This window comes from Triticum urartu, chromosome 6 (assembly GCF_003073215.2).
Source record: "Triticum urartu cultivar G1812 chromosome 6, Tu2.1, whole genome shotgun sequence".
In the NCBI taxonomy this organism is placed as follows: Eukaryota; Viridiplantae; Streptophyta; class Magnoliopsida; order Poales; family Poaceae; genus Triticum; species Triticum urartu.
The window spans coordinates 360,429,522-360,442,581 of record NC_053027.1 but is presented as its reverse complement, the minus strand read 5'-3'; positions in this window follow the sequence as shown (position 1 = coordinate 360,442,581).

Here is a 13,060-nt window from a genome sequence, read left to right as displayed (position 1 = left end):
GTTAATCGCATATGCAAAAAGATAGGTCTAATCATTTCAGCAAAGTGCTCAAAATCCTCATCATACTTTTTCTTGGATGGTTTGGGAGGAAAAGGAATGGGTTTCTGAACCCATGGTTCTCTTTCTTTACCATGTTTCCTAGCAACAAAGTCTTTCTTATCATAACGTTGATTCTTTGATTGTGGGTTATCAAGATCAACAACAGGTTCAATTTCTACATCATTATCATTACTAGGTTGAGCATCATCATGAACATTATCATTAACACTAGTCCAGGTACATTACTAGATTGAGTTTCAGCATCAGAAATAGAAATATCATTTGGATTCTCAGGTGGTTCAATAACAGGTTCACTAGACGCATGCAAGGTCCTATCATTTTTCATTTTCTTCCTTTTAGAAGGACTAGGTGCATCTATATTATTTCTCTGAGAATCTTGCTCAATTCTCTTAGGGTGGCCTTCAGGATACAAAGGTTTCTGAGTCATTCTACCAGTTCTAGTAGCCACTCTAACATCATTATCATTATACTTACTATTCAATTCGTTGAGAAAATCATTTTGAGCTTTAAGTACTTGTTCTACTTGAGTGGTAACCATAGAAGCATGTTTACTAATAAGTTTAAGTTCACCTTTGACATTGGCCATATAATCACCCAAGTGTTCAAGCATATTTGAATTGTATTTCACTTGTCTACCAAAATAAGCATTAAAGTCTTCTTGCTTAGCCATAAATTTATCAAACTCATCTAAGCATGGGCTAGCAAACTTAGTAAATGGGATTTCAGCTTTATCATATCTATAGAGAGAATTTACCTTTACTACCTGTGTCGGGTTATCAAGACCATGATTTTCTTCATTAGGTAATGTGTTAAGATCATATGTTTCTTCAACAGGCGGTAAATAAAGAACATGTATTTCTTCAATAGGAGGTAAATTCTTAACATCTTTAGCTTTAATGCCTTTTTCTTTCATAGATTTCTTTGCCTCTTGCATATCTTCAGGACTGAGAAATAGAATACCCTTCTTGTTCGTAGTTGGTTTAGGAATAGGCTCAGGAATTGGCTCCGGAGGTGTCCAATTATTTTCATTTGTCAACATATTATTCAATAGAATTTCAGCTTCATCCGGTGTTCTTTCCCTGAAAACAGAACTAGCACAACTATCCAGGTAATCTCTGGAAGCATCGGTTAGTCCATTATAAAAGATATCAAGTATTTCATTTTTCTTAAGAGGATGATCAGGCAAAGCATTAAGTAATTGAAGAAGCCTCCCCCAAGCTTGTGGGAGACTCTCTTCTTCAATTTGCACAAAATTATATATATCCCTTAAAGCAGCTTGTTTCTTATGAGCAGGGAAATATTTAGCAGAGAAGTAATAAATCATATCCTAGGGACTACGCACACAGCCAGGATCAAGAGAATTAAACCATATCTTAGCATCTCCCTTTAATGAGAACGGAAATATTTTAAGGATATAAAAGTAGAGAGTTCTCTCATCTTTAGTAAACAGGGTAGCTATATCATTTAATTTAGTAAGATGTGCCACAACAGTTTCAGATTCATAGCCATGAAAAGGATCAGACTCAACCAAAGTAATTATATCAGGATCAACAGAGAATTCATAATCCTTATCAGTAACACAGATAGGTGAAGTAGCAAAAGCAGGGTCAGGTTACATTCTAGCATTTAGAGATTGCTTGTTCCATTTAGCTAATAACCTCTTAAGTTCGTTTCTATCTTTGCAAGCTAAAATAGCTAAAGAAGCGTCTTGATCAAAAACATAACCCTCAGGAATAGCAAGTGATTCTTCATCATCACTTTCATCAGTATTAGAAGATTCAATATTTTCAATCTCTCTAGCCCTAGCAATTTGTTCATCAAGAAAATCACTAAGTGGCACAGTAGTATCAGGCATAGAAGTAGTTTCATCATAAGTATCATGCATAGCAGAAGTGGCATCATCAATAACATGCGACATATCAGAACGAATAGCAGAAGTAGGTGTAGGTGTCGCAAGCTTACTCAAAACAGAAGGTGAATCAAGTGCAGAGCTAGATGGCAGTTCCTTACCTCCCCTCGTAGTTGAGGGATAAATCTTAGTTTTTGGATCTCTCAAGTTCTTCATAATGATAAGCAGATATAAATCCCAAGTGACTCAAAGAATAGAGCTATGCTCCCCGGCAACGGTGCCAGAAAATAGTCTTGATAACCCACAAGTATAGGGGATCGCAACATTTTTCGAGGGTAAAGTATTCAACCCAAATTTATTGATTCGACACAAGGGGAGCCAAAGAATACTCTCGAGTATTAGCAGCTGAGTTGTCAATTCAACCACACCTGGAAACTTAATATCTGCAGCAAAGTATTTAGTAGCAAAGTAATATGATAGTAGTGGTAACAGTAGCAAAAGGTAACAGTATTAAAAGTAATGTTTTTGGTATTTTGTAGTGATGATAGCAATAGCAACGGAAAAGTAAATAAGCGAAGAACAATACATGGAAAGCTCATAGGCAATGGATCAGTGATGTAGAATTATGCCGGATGCGGTTCATCATGTAACAGTCATAACCTAGGGCGACACAGAACTAGCTCCAGTTCATTGATATAATGTAGGCATGTATTCCGAATATAGTCACACGTGCTTATGGAAAAGAACTTGCATGACATCTTTTGTCCTACCCTCCTGTGGCAGCGGGGTCCTTACGGAAACTAAGGGATATTAAGGCCTCCTTTTAATAGAGTACCGGAACAAAGCATTAGCACATTGTGAATACATGAACTCCTCAAATTACGGTCATCACCGGTAAGTATCCCGATTATTGTCACTTTGGGGTTAATGGGTTATAATAGATAATAGGTGACTATAGACTTGCAAGATAGGATCAAGAACACTCATATATTGATGAAAACATAATAGGTTCAGATCTGAAATCATGGCACTCGGGCCCTAGTGACAAGCATTAAGCATAGCAAAGTCATAGCAACATCAATCTCAGAACATAGTGGACACTAGGGATCAAACCCTAACAAAACTAACTCGATTACATGATAGATCCCATCCAACCCATCACCGTCCAGCAAGACTACGATGGAGTTACTCACACACGGCGGTGAGCATCATGAAATTGGTGATGGAGGATGGTTGATGATGACGATGGCGACGGATTCCCCTCTCCGGAGCGCCGAACAGACTCCAGATCAGCCCTCCCGAGAGGTTTTAGGGCTTGGCGGCGCATCCGTATCGTAAAATGCGGTGATTTCTTCTCTCTGATTTTTCCCCCCGAAACATAATATATAGAGTTTGAGTTGGAGTCAGAGAGGCATCAGGGGGCCCACGAGGTAGGGGGCACGCCCTAGGGGGGCAGGCGCGCCCCCACCCTCATGGAGAGGTGGTGGGCCCCCTGGCCTTAATTGTTTGCAGGTATTTTTTATATTTTCCAAAAAGTTGCTCCGTGAAGTTTCAGGTCATTCCGAGAACGTTCGTTTCTGCACATAAATAACACCATGGTAATTCTGCTATAAACAACGTCAGTCCGGGTTAGTTCCATTCAAATCATGCAAGTTAGAGTCCAAAACAAGGGAAAAAGTGTTTCGAAAAGTAGATACGTTGGAGACGTATCAGATGTTCTATCAGTTAAGCTGCAACGGTGCCTAGGTGGCCATCATAGCCGATTATCCTGGACTGCTCCCTGTATCGCATGTAAGTAAAACTGAATTCCCAACTATCGAGAAGGATTCCCCTTTTTTCTTAGCACTTCACCTACGGCACACATATGGTGTCTTCCAGGGAAGGTCCTCGGGAGGCCATGCCGAACCCACGGTGACTCACCAACGAGAGGCACCATTGCCGGGTAGGCTTAAAAGGAAGGCGGTCAGGACTGAGACACCGTCACAAAGGTATGAAAAAGAACCCCGCTCCGTGGTTGTCGTCTTTTAAAAATATAATAACGCCCATGGTTCCTGGCAGGAAAAATGCTCGCCAGACCATATCCGGAGAGCCTGCTGGCCAAGCTTCCACCAGCCGGGCTCCAGAGCCGGACTTAGAGGCAGATGCTAACGTGGGCCAATATCAGATGTTCCTCCTATAGAGGATGCGCATAGGCTGTCCGCTACGCATTTCGAAGTGGAGAGCGCCATGAATCACAGGCGTCGCCGGGCCGTACTCCGCGACGCTTGTTTCTCTCAAGAGGCGTTCGATGCCTTCAACTCAGGAGATGCGTGTGTCCGAGCTGCTCAAAATGGTCTTGCCCGAGCCATGGACCAGTATGTGAAGGATATACGGGTAAGAAAATCTAAGAATTATGTATATCAGTAGCCCTTGAGACTTGAAACAGTTGGCACAACTGATTTAAGGATCATTGTTTGCCTAGGTTCTTACGGAGAAGAATTCCCAATTGTCTCACGAGCTAGAGGAGTGCAAATCCCAGCTACGGGCCGCGGTTGCCGCAATGAAGGAGTCCGTAAAGGCTCCATCTGGTAAGACTTGTTTCTATCTCAAATAATGACATGTACCAGTTAGTATTCGGCATGCATGCAAATCTAATAATAGATTCTATAGAGGATCCCGGAGTGAATCCGAAGGTCGTGCGAGGGGATGAGCAACATACTCAACGACAGCTAAAGGCTGGCGAGCGCGTGCTTACGCAGGTTAGGTAGGAGAGAAACAATCTCCAAGATGCCAATACCCGACTGGGCGTTGAACTGAACGATGTTCAGGCCAGCTTGCTAACTCCCTAAAGGAGAATAAGAGGCTTTGACGTGGCAATTTTAGTAAGTTCTTGAATGAACTTTTATAGAGTTCGGCGAAGAAACCGGCTAACAGAGTTATATCTGTAGGTATGCTGATGGGTCGTCCTGCAGAGGAGATTCCCGGGTCAGCGGGTGATCTTCTGCCAGAGCTCTCACAACTGCACGAACAAGTTCGGCAGGTGATGCAGGGCATTGCCCAAGCCTTGTGGACATCCGTCTCCCTGCCAGGAGGCATGGGGGAGCTTGTAGTGATGCTCAAGGGAGCACGACGGCGCTTCCGATTATGGAAGATATCAGCCTGCCGACAAGGTGCAAGGGAAGCCTGGGCCATGGTGAAGACGCAATATACCAAGGCAGACCCGAACCACATGGCCGAGGTCGGACCTGTGGGGTCAGATGGGAAAGAGATCCCCGTCAGTTTGGTTTATGACCAGGTTAAATTAGCCGCAAAGTATTCCCAACAAGATTGTCGGCTAGACAGTCTGTTGGATGGTATAGAAGAAGAATATAGTCAGTCTAATTGACTGTGTACTTCAATTGACATATATTGTCTCTAGCCGGATTGTAAATCATTTGTCATGGCGGACCTTTTCGCTTCAACCTCCAGACCCGAAAGTCCAGGGTGTATCTGAATACCTGCTCGGTTATGTAAAAACCGGGGTATATGTGGAAACCAGGCGTTGGGGTCATAAGTGCTTGAACAGACAAGTACCGAACTAGCTATGTTATATTACATGGATAGTAAGAAACATCTTCCAGGGAGAATAGTTCCGTTAAGGGTTCCTTTCCCTGGGTACGCATGCATTAATGTGCATGTCCGAACTGCGAAAAGAGAGGCATGATATAGACATCTGGGGGCATGTATTACAATAAATAACAGTCATCTTTTGTCCACCGGCCGAATATTCCCTTAAGAACGCTAGCTTTTGGCTTCACCCAATCTGAGGTACACATCCGGCTGACCCGGCAGTAACAATCACAGAGGTGCTCCCCTTATGCCCTAGCCGAATTAACGGGAACGTAGGGCATAAACACAAGAGCCAGGCAACCCAGCTTGGCCAAAACTTAAGTCATATCAATGCATATAATGGAGAAGAAAAGGTACATGTGGAGAAGTAACACATGTGCGGGGGGCATAGAGCCCGGAACATAGTTATATTAAGCTTCTGTTTAGGAAGTACCCAGGTATAATAATCATGCTTAGCGTGTCAAGATTGTGCAGTCAAGACACATTTTAACCTTTTAAGGCCGTGAAGAAAAAGGGAAGAAAGAAAGAAAGAAAGAAAGAAAAGATAGATAACGGATAAAAAAATTGATGGAGGTAAGGAGACGAACACAGAGTCCGGCGCTAGGCGTAGAACCTTCGGAGTCTGGATGCGTTCCATGGGTTTGGCTCGAGTCGATTGTCCGATGCATTCCGCAGACGGTACGCCCCATCGGTCAGAACTTTGTCGATGATGAAGGGACCTTCCCATTTGGGCTTGAGCTTGTCCTTTTTCTTCTCCGGTAGGCGTAGAACGAGTTCGCCAATGTTATAAGTTTTGGCCCGTACTTCTCTGCTTTGATACCGCCGAGCCTGTTGCTGATAGAATGCGGAGCGGGCTTTTGCCACGTCACGCTCCTCCTCCAGGGCGTCCAAACTGTCCTACCAATCAAGCTCGGCTTCTTTCTCTTCGTACATGCGCACTCGAGGTGAGTCATGAATAATGTCGCAGGGCAATACCGCCTCTGCGCCGTACACCATAAAGAAGGATGTGTATCCGGTAGTGCGATTCGGCGTGGTCCGCAGCCCCCATAGTACGGAGTGAAGCTCCTCCACCCAGTGCGTATCTAATTCCTTCAAGGATCGCACTAATCTGGGTTTAATGCCGCTCATGATAAGACCATTTACTCGCTCGACTTGACCGTTAGTTTGCGGGTGATAGACAGGGGCATAATCGAGCTTAATGCCCATTTTGATGCACCAAGTTTTTACATCGTCGGTTGTAAAGTTCGAGCCATTATCGGTGATGATGCTGTGGGGGACACCGTAACGGTGTACAACCCCGGATATGAAGTCTATCAATGGTCCAGACTCGGCCGTTTTAGCTGGTTTGGCCTCTATCCATTTGGTGAATTTATCCACCATAACCAAGAGGTATTTTTTCTTATGGCTTCCCCCTTTAAGGGGTCCGACCATATCAAGCCGCCAGACCGCAAAGGGCCAAGTAATGGGGATTGTTTGGAGAGCGGTAGGCGGCATATGGCTTTGGTTTACAAAAAGCTGGCAACCGAAACAACGTTGAACGAGGTCCTGTGCGTCTGCTTGGGCCGTCGGCCAGTAAAAACCTATACGGAAGGCCTTGCTTACAAGGGACCGAGCTGGAGCGTGTTGGCCGCCAAGTCAAGCATGAATTTCTGCCAAAAGTTGTCATCCTTCCTCTTCGGAGATGCACCTTTGAAGTACTCCGGTAGCGCTTTTCTTATAAAGCTCTCCCTCGTGGACCTTGTAGGCTTTAGACCGCCGCACAATGCAACATGCCTCATTTGGGTCATCAGGGAGTTCTTGCCTAGTTAGATAAGCCAAGAAGGGTTCTGTCCACGGGGCGATGAAAGCCATAATCACATGGGCCGAAGGTGTTATTTCGGTGGTAGAGCCTCCGATTACGTCAGAGTGTTCGGGGTCTGGTGTTGTGGCCGGATCTGGACTGTTACTGCCGGACTCCCCATCCCACACCATGGATGGCTTAAACAGCCTTTCCAAGAAGATATTAGGTGGGACAGGGTCGCGCTTAGCGCCGATGCGGGCGAGGATATCCTCCGCTTGATTGTTTTCTCAGACCACATGGTGGAATTCGAGGCCCTCGAACTGAGCTGACATTTTGAGGACGGCGTTGTGGTAAGCCGCCATTTTTGGGTCCTTGGCGTCAAAGTTCCCATTTATTTGAGATATTGCAAGGTTCGAATCCCCCCGCACCTCAAGGCATTGAATGCCCATGGAGACTGCCATTCGGAGACCATGCAACAGGGCCTCATATTCTACTTCATTGTTGGAGTCTGTGTATAATATTTGGAGTACGTATTGGACTGTATCTCTAGTGGGGGATGTCAGGACGACGCTTGCCCCTAGACCAGCCTGCATCTTAGAGCCGTCAAAGTGCATGATCCAATTGGACTACACGCCGTACTCTTTAGGGAGTTCGGCTTCCATCCATTTGGCGACAAAATCAGCCAGTACCTGTGACTTAATGGCTCGCCGTGGTTTATATGTTATGTCAAATGGGAGGAGCTCGATAGCCCTTGTAGCAATCCGGCCCATGGCATCGCGGTTATTTATTATGTCGTTGAATGGTACTTCGGAGGCCACCGTGATTTGAACACTCTTGAAAGTAGTGTCGTAGTTTTCGGGATGCCATGAAGACCGCGTATGCTATCTTTTGGTAATGTGGGTACCGTGATTTGCATGGAGTGAGGACAGTGGATACATAGTATACTGGCTTTTGAAGCGGGAACTTATGTCCGTCCGTCTCTCATTCGACGACGAGCACTGCGCTTACAACTTGGTGTGTTGCCGCTATATATAACAGCATTGGTTCGCCGACATTTGGCACAGCCAGGATTGGTTAGTGGCCAATACGGCTTTTTTTCTTCCAATCCGGCCGTGGCCGCATTTGTCCACTCGAAGTGTTTGGTGCGTCGAAGAAGGCGATAAAGAGGTAGTGCCTTTTCACCTAATCGGGAGATGAAGCGTCTTAAGGCAGTCACCCATCCTGTTAACTTCTGGATTTGTTTGAGGTCTGTTGGGATAGCCAACTGTGACAAAGCTCGGATTTTAGCCGGATTTGCTTCAATTCCTCTGTTGGAGATGATGAAGCCCAAGACCTTTCCGGCGGGCATGCCGAAAACGCATTTTTCCGGATTGAGCTTGATGTCATATGTTCGGAGATTGTCGAACGTGAGCCTTAAGTCGTCTATTAAGGATTGAATGTGTCTTGTTTTAATGACCACATCGTCTATGTATGCCTCCACTGTTTTGCCGATTTGTGTTTCCAGGCATGTCTGAATCATGGGTTGATAGGTTGCACCGGCATTTTTGAGCCTGATAGGCATGGTGTTGAAACAGAAGGGGCCGTATGGAGTGATGAATGCCGTTGCGGCTTGATCGGGCTCCGCCATCTTTATTTGATGGTATCCAGAGTATGCGTCGAGGAAGCACAATGAGTCGTGTCCTGCGGTAGAATCGATAATTTGATCGATGCGGCGGAGGGGGAAGGGATTGAGGGAGTCCTAGATTAGGGGGTGTCCGGATAGCCGGACTATACCTTCGGCCGGACTCCTGGACTATGAAGATATAAGATTGAAGACTTTGTCCCGTGTCCGGGAGGGACTTTCCTTGGCGTGGAAGGCAAGCTTGGCGATACGGATATATAGATCTCCTACCATTGTAACCGACTCTGTGTAAACCTAGCCCTCTCCGGTGTCTATATAAACCGGAGGGTTTTAGTCCGTAGGACGAACAACAATCATACCATAGGCTAGCTTCTAGGGTTTAGCCTCCTTGATCTCGTGGTAGATCTACTCTTGTACTCCCCATATCATCAATATTAATCAAGAAGGATGTAGGGTTTTACCTCCATCAAGAGGGCCCGAACCTGGGTAAAACATTGTGTCCCCTGCCTCCTGTTATCATCCGCATAGACGCATAGTTCGGGACCCTCTACCCGAGATCCGCAGGTTTTGACACCGACATTGGTGCTTTCATTGAGAGTTCCTCTGTGTTGTGACTTTTAGGCCCGATGGCTCCTCCGATCATCAACGACGATGCGATCCAGGGTGAGACTTTTCTCCCCGGACAGATCTTCGTATTTGGCGGCTTTGCACTGCGGGCCAATTCGCTTGGCCATCTGGAGCAGATCTAAAGCTACGCCCCTGGCCATCAGGTCAGATTTGGAAGTTTGAACTACACGACCGACCTCCCCGGAGACTTGATCTTCAACGGGTTCGAGCCGCAGCCGAGCACGCCGCACTGTCACGATGGGCATGATCTAGCTCTGCCACCGAACAGTGCCCTGGAGGCCGCACCCGCATCAGCTCCGACCCTTAATTCGGAGCAAACTACGCCAATCGAGGATGGGTGGTCGGACACCGCCTCGGGGGTTGCAATCTCTTTGGCGATCGAGCCGAACACCAGCCCTATTCTCTACGAAGCCCGTGACTCCAAGGAGCCGGACTCCTCTCCAAACTCCAAGCCCTCCGCGCCCCTACCGATCGAACCCGATTGGGCGCTAATCATGGAGTTCTCCGTCGCGGACATCTTTCAGCACTCGCCCTTCGGCGATATTCTGAATTCACTAAAGTCTCTCTCTTTATCAGGAGAGCCCTGGCTGGACTATGGTCAACAAGGTTGGGATGCGGATGATGAAGAAATCCAAAGCCCACCCACCACCCTCTTCGTAGCCACTGTCGATGATTTAGCCGACATGCTCGACTTCGACTCCGAAGACATCGACGGTATGGATGCCGATGCAGGAGATGATCAAGAACTAGCGCCTATAGGGCACTGGAAAGCCACCTCGTCATATGATATATACATGGTGGACACCCCAAAAGAAGAAAATGGCGATGGAATAGCGGAGGATGACCCCTCCAAGAAGCAGCCTAAGCGCCGGCGTCAGCGGCGCCGCTCTAAATCCCGCCAAAGCAAAAACGGTGATTCCGGCATGGGAGATAATAACACCCCGGACAGTGCCGAAGAAAACCACCTCCAGCAAGATTCAGCACAGGAGGATGGAGAAGCCAGCCCTCATGAGAGAGCGGCAGACAGAGAGGTCGAGGACGATAATTATATCCCTCCCTCCGAAGACGAGGCAAGCCTCGACGACGACGAATTTGTCGTGCCAGAGGATCCCGTCGAACAAGAGCGTTTCAAACGCAGGCTTATGGCCACGGCGAGCAGCCTCAAGAAAAAACAGCAACAACTTAGAGCTGATCAAGATTTGCTAGACGATAGATGGACTGAAGTCCTTGCAGCCGAAGAGTATGAACTCGAACGCCCCTCCAAGAGCTACCCAAAGTGCAGGTTGCTACCCTGATTAGAGGAGGAAGCACCTAAACCTACATCACCAGCACATGATGCGGCCGACCGGCCACCCCGTGGCCGCGACAGAGAGGCCTGTTGGCCCTCCACTCAAGCCGCACCGCGGCGCCGCTCAAAAAATACCAAGGCACGGGAAAATGCGCCAGACCTGCAAGATATATTGGAGGACAAGGCAAGGCAAACAAGATCGATCTATAGATCGCATGGGCGCCCCACGGCACGAGACGGTAATCGTCACTCCGGATACAGTAAATCCGGCCGGGCCGAACACAGTAGACAAAGCTTGTTTGAGCTGCGTCGTGATATAGACCAATACAGAGGCACCGCACACCCACTATGCTTCACAGATGAAGTAATGGATCATCAAATCCCTGAGGGTTTCAAACCCGTGAACATCGAATCATACGATGGCACAACAGATCCTGCGGTATGGATCGAGGACTATCTCCTTCATATCCACATGGCCCGCGGTGATGACCTACACGCCATCAAATACCTCCCACTCAAGCTTAAAGGACCAGCTCGGCATTTGCTTAACAGCTTGCCAGCAGAATCAATTGGTTGTTGGGAGGACCTGGAAACCGCATTCCTCGACAATTTCCAGGGCACTTATGTGCAACCACCAGACGCCGATGACCTTAACCACATAATTCAGCAGCCAGAGGAATCGGCTAGACAATTTTGGACACGGTTCCTAACCAAGAAAAATCAAATCGTCGACTGTCCGGACGCAGAGGCCCTAGCAGCCTTCAAGCATAACATCCGCGACGAGTGGCTTGCACGGCACCTAGGACAGGAAAAGCTGAAATCTATGGCAACCCTCACGACACTTATGACCCGCTTTTGCGTGGGAGAAGACAGCTGGCTAGCTCGCGGCAATAACATGACCAAGAGCCCTGGTAATTCAGATACCAAGGACAGCAGTGGCAGGTCGCGTCGCAACAAGCAAAAGCACCGCATTAACGGCGACAATGCTAAAGATACGACAGTTAATGCCGGATTCAGAGGCTCTAAACCCGGTTAGCGGAAAAAGCCATTCAAAACAAATACTCCAGGCCCGTCCAGTTTGGACTGAATACTCGACCGCTCATGCCAGATACATGGCACCCCCGAAAAACCAGCCAATCACACCAACAGGGATTGTTGGGTGTTCAAGCAGGCAGGCAAGTTAAATGCCGAAAGCAGAGACAAGGGGCTGCATAGCGATGACGAGGAGGAGCCCCGCCCGCCGAACAACGGTGGACAGAAAGGTTTTCCCCCACAAGTGCGGACGGTGAACATGATATACACAACCCACGTCCCCAAGAGGGAGCGGAAGCGTGCGCTAAGGGACGTATATGCGATGGAGCGAGTCGCCCAAAAGTTCAACCCATGGTCTTCCTGCCCGATCACTTTTGATCGAAGGGACCACCCCACTGGCATCCGTCATGGCGGATTCGCCGCATTGGTTCTAGACCCAATTATTGACGGATTTCACCTCACTAGAGTCCTTATGGATGGCAGCAGCAGCCTGAACCTGCTTTACCAGGATACAATGCGGAAAATGGGCATCGATCCCTCGAGGATTAAACCCACTAAAACGACATTTAAAGGCGTCATACCAGGTGTAGAGGCCAACTGTACAGGCTCAGTTACACTTGAAGTGGTCTTCGGATCTCCGGATAATTTCCGAAGCGAGGAGTTAATCTTCGACATAGTCCCGTTCCGAAGTGGCTATCAAACACTGCTCGGGCGAACCGAATTTGCCAAGTTCAATGCGGTGCCGCACTATGCATACCTCAAGCTCAAGATGCCAGGCCCTCGAGGCGTCATCACGGTCAATGGAAACACCGAACGCTCTCTCCGAACGGAAGAGCATACGGCGGCTATCGCAGCGGAAGTACAAAGCAACCTCTCTAGGCAATTCTCCAGTCCGGCCATTAAACGTCTGGACACCGTCAAGCGCGCCCAGTGTAACCTACAACAAGTCCGCCTGGCACGTTCCGAGCAAGCGTAGCAATGCGGCCCCAACCCCAGCCCTCGCGAACTTGTGAAACCAGTGTTGCGCGTACATAACTACACTCTGGAAATACCATGGGCACAGGGGTAGGGGCACCATCACGGTTTCGCCCGAAACGCGGTTTAAACCTCACTAGGGGCTGCTGATTTCTTAATTTTCTCTTATTTTCAGGACTCCATTCTTCGAAAGGCTTGTCCGGCAGTACAATTGCCGCAGAAACGATACAACCAGGGAAG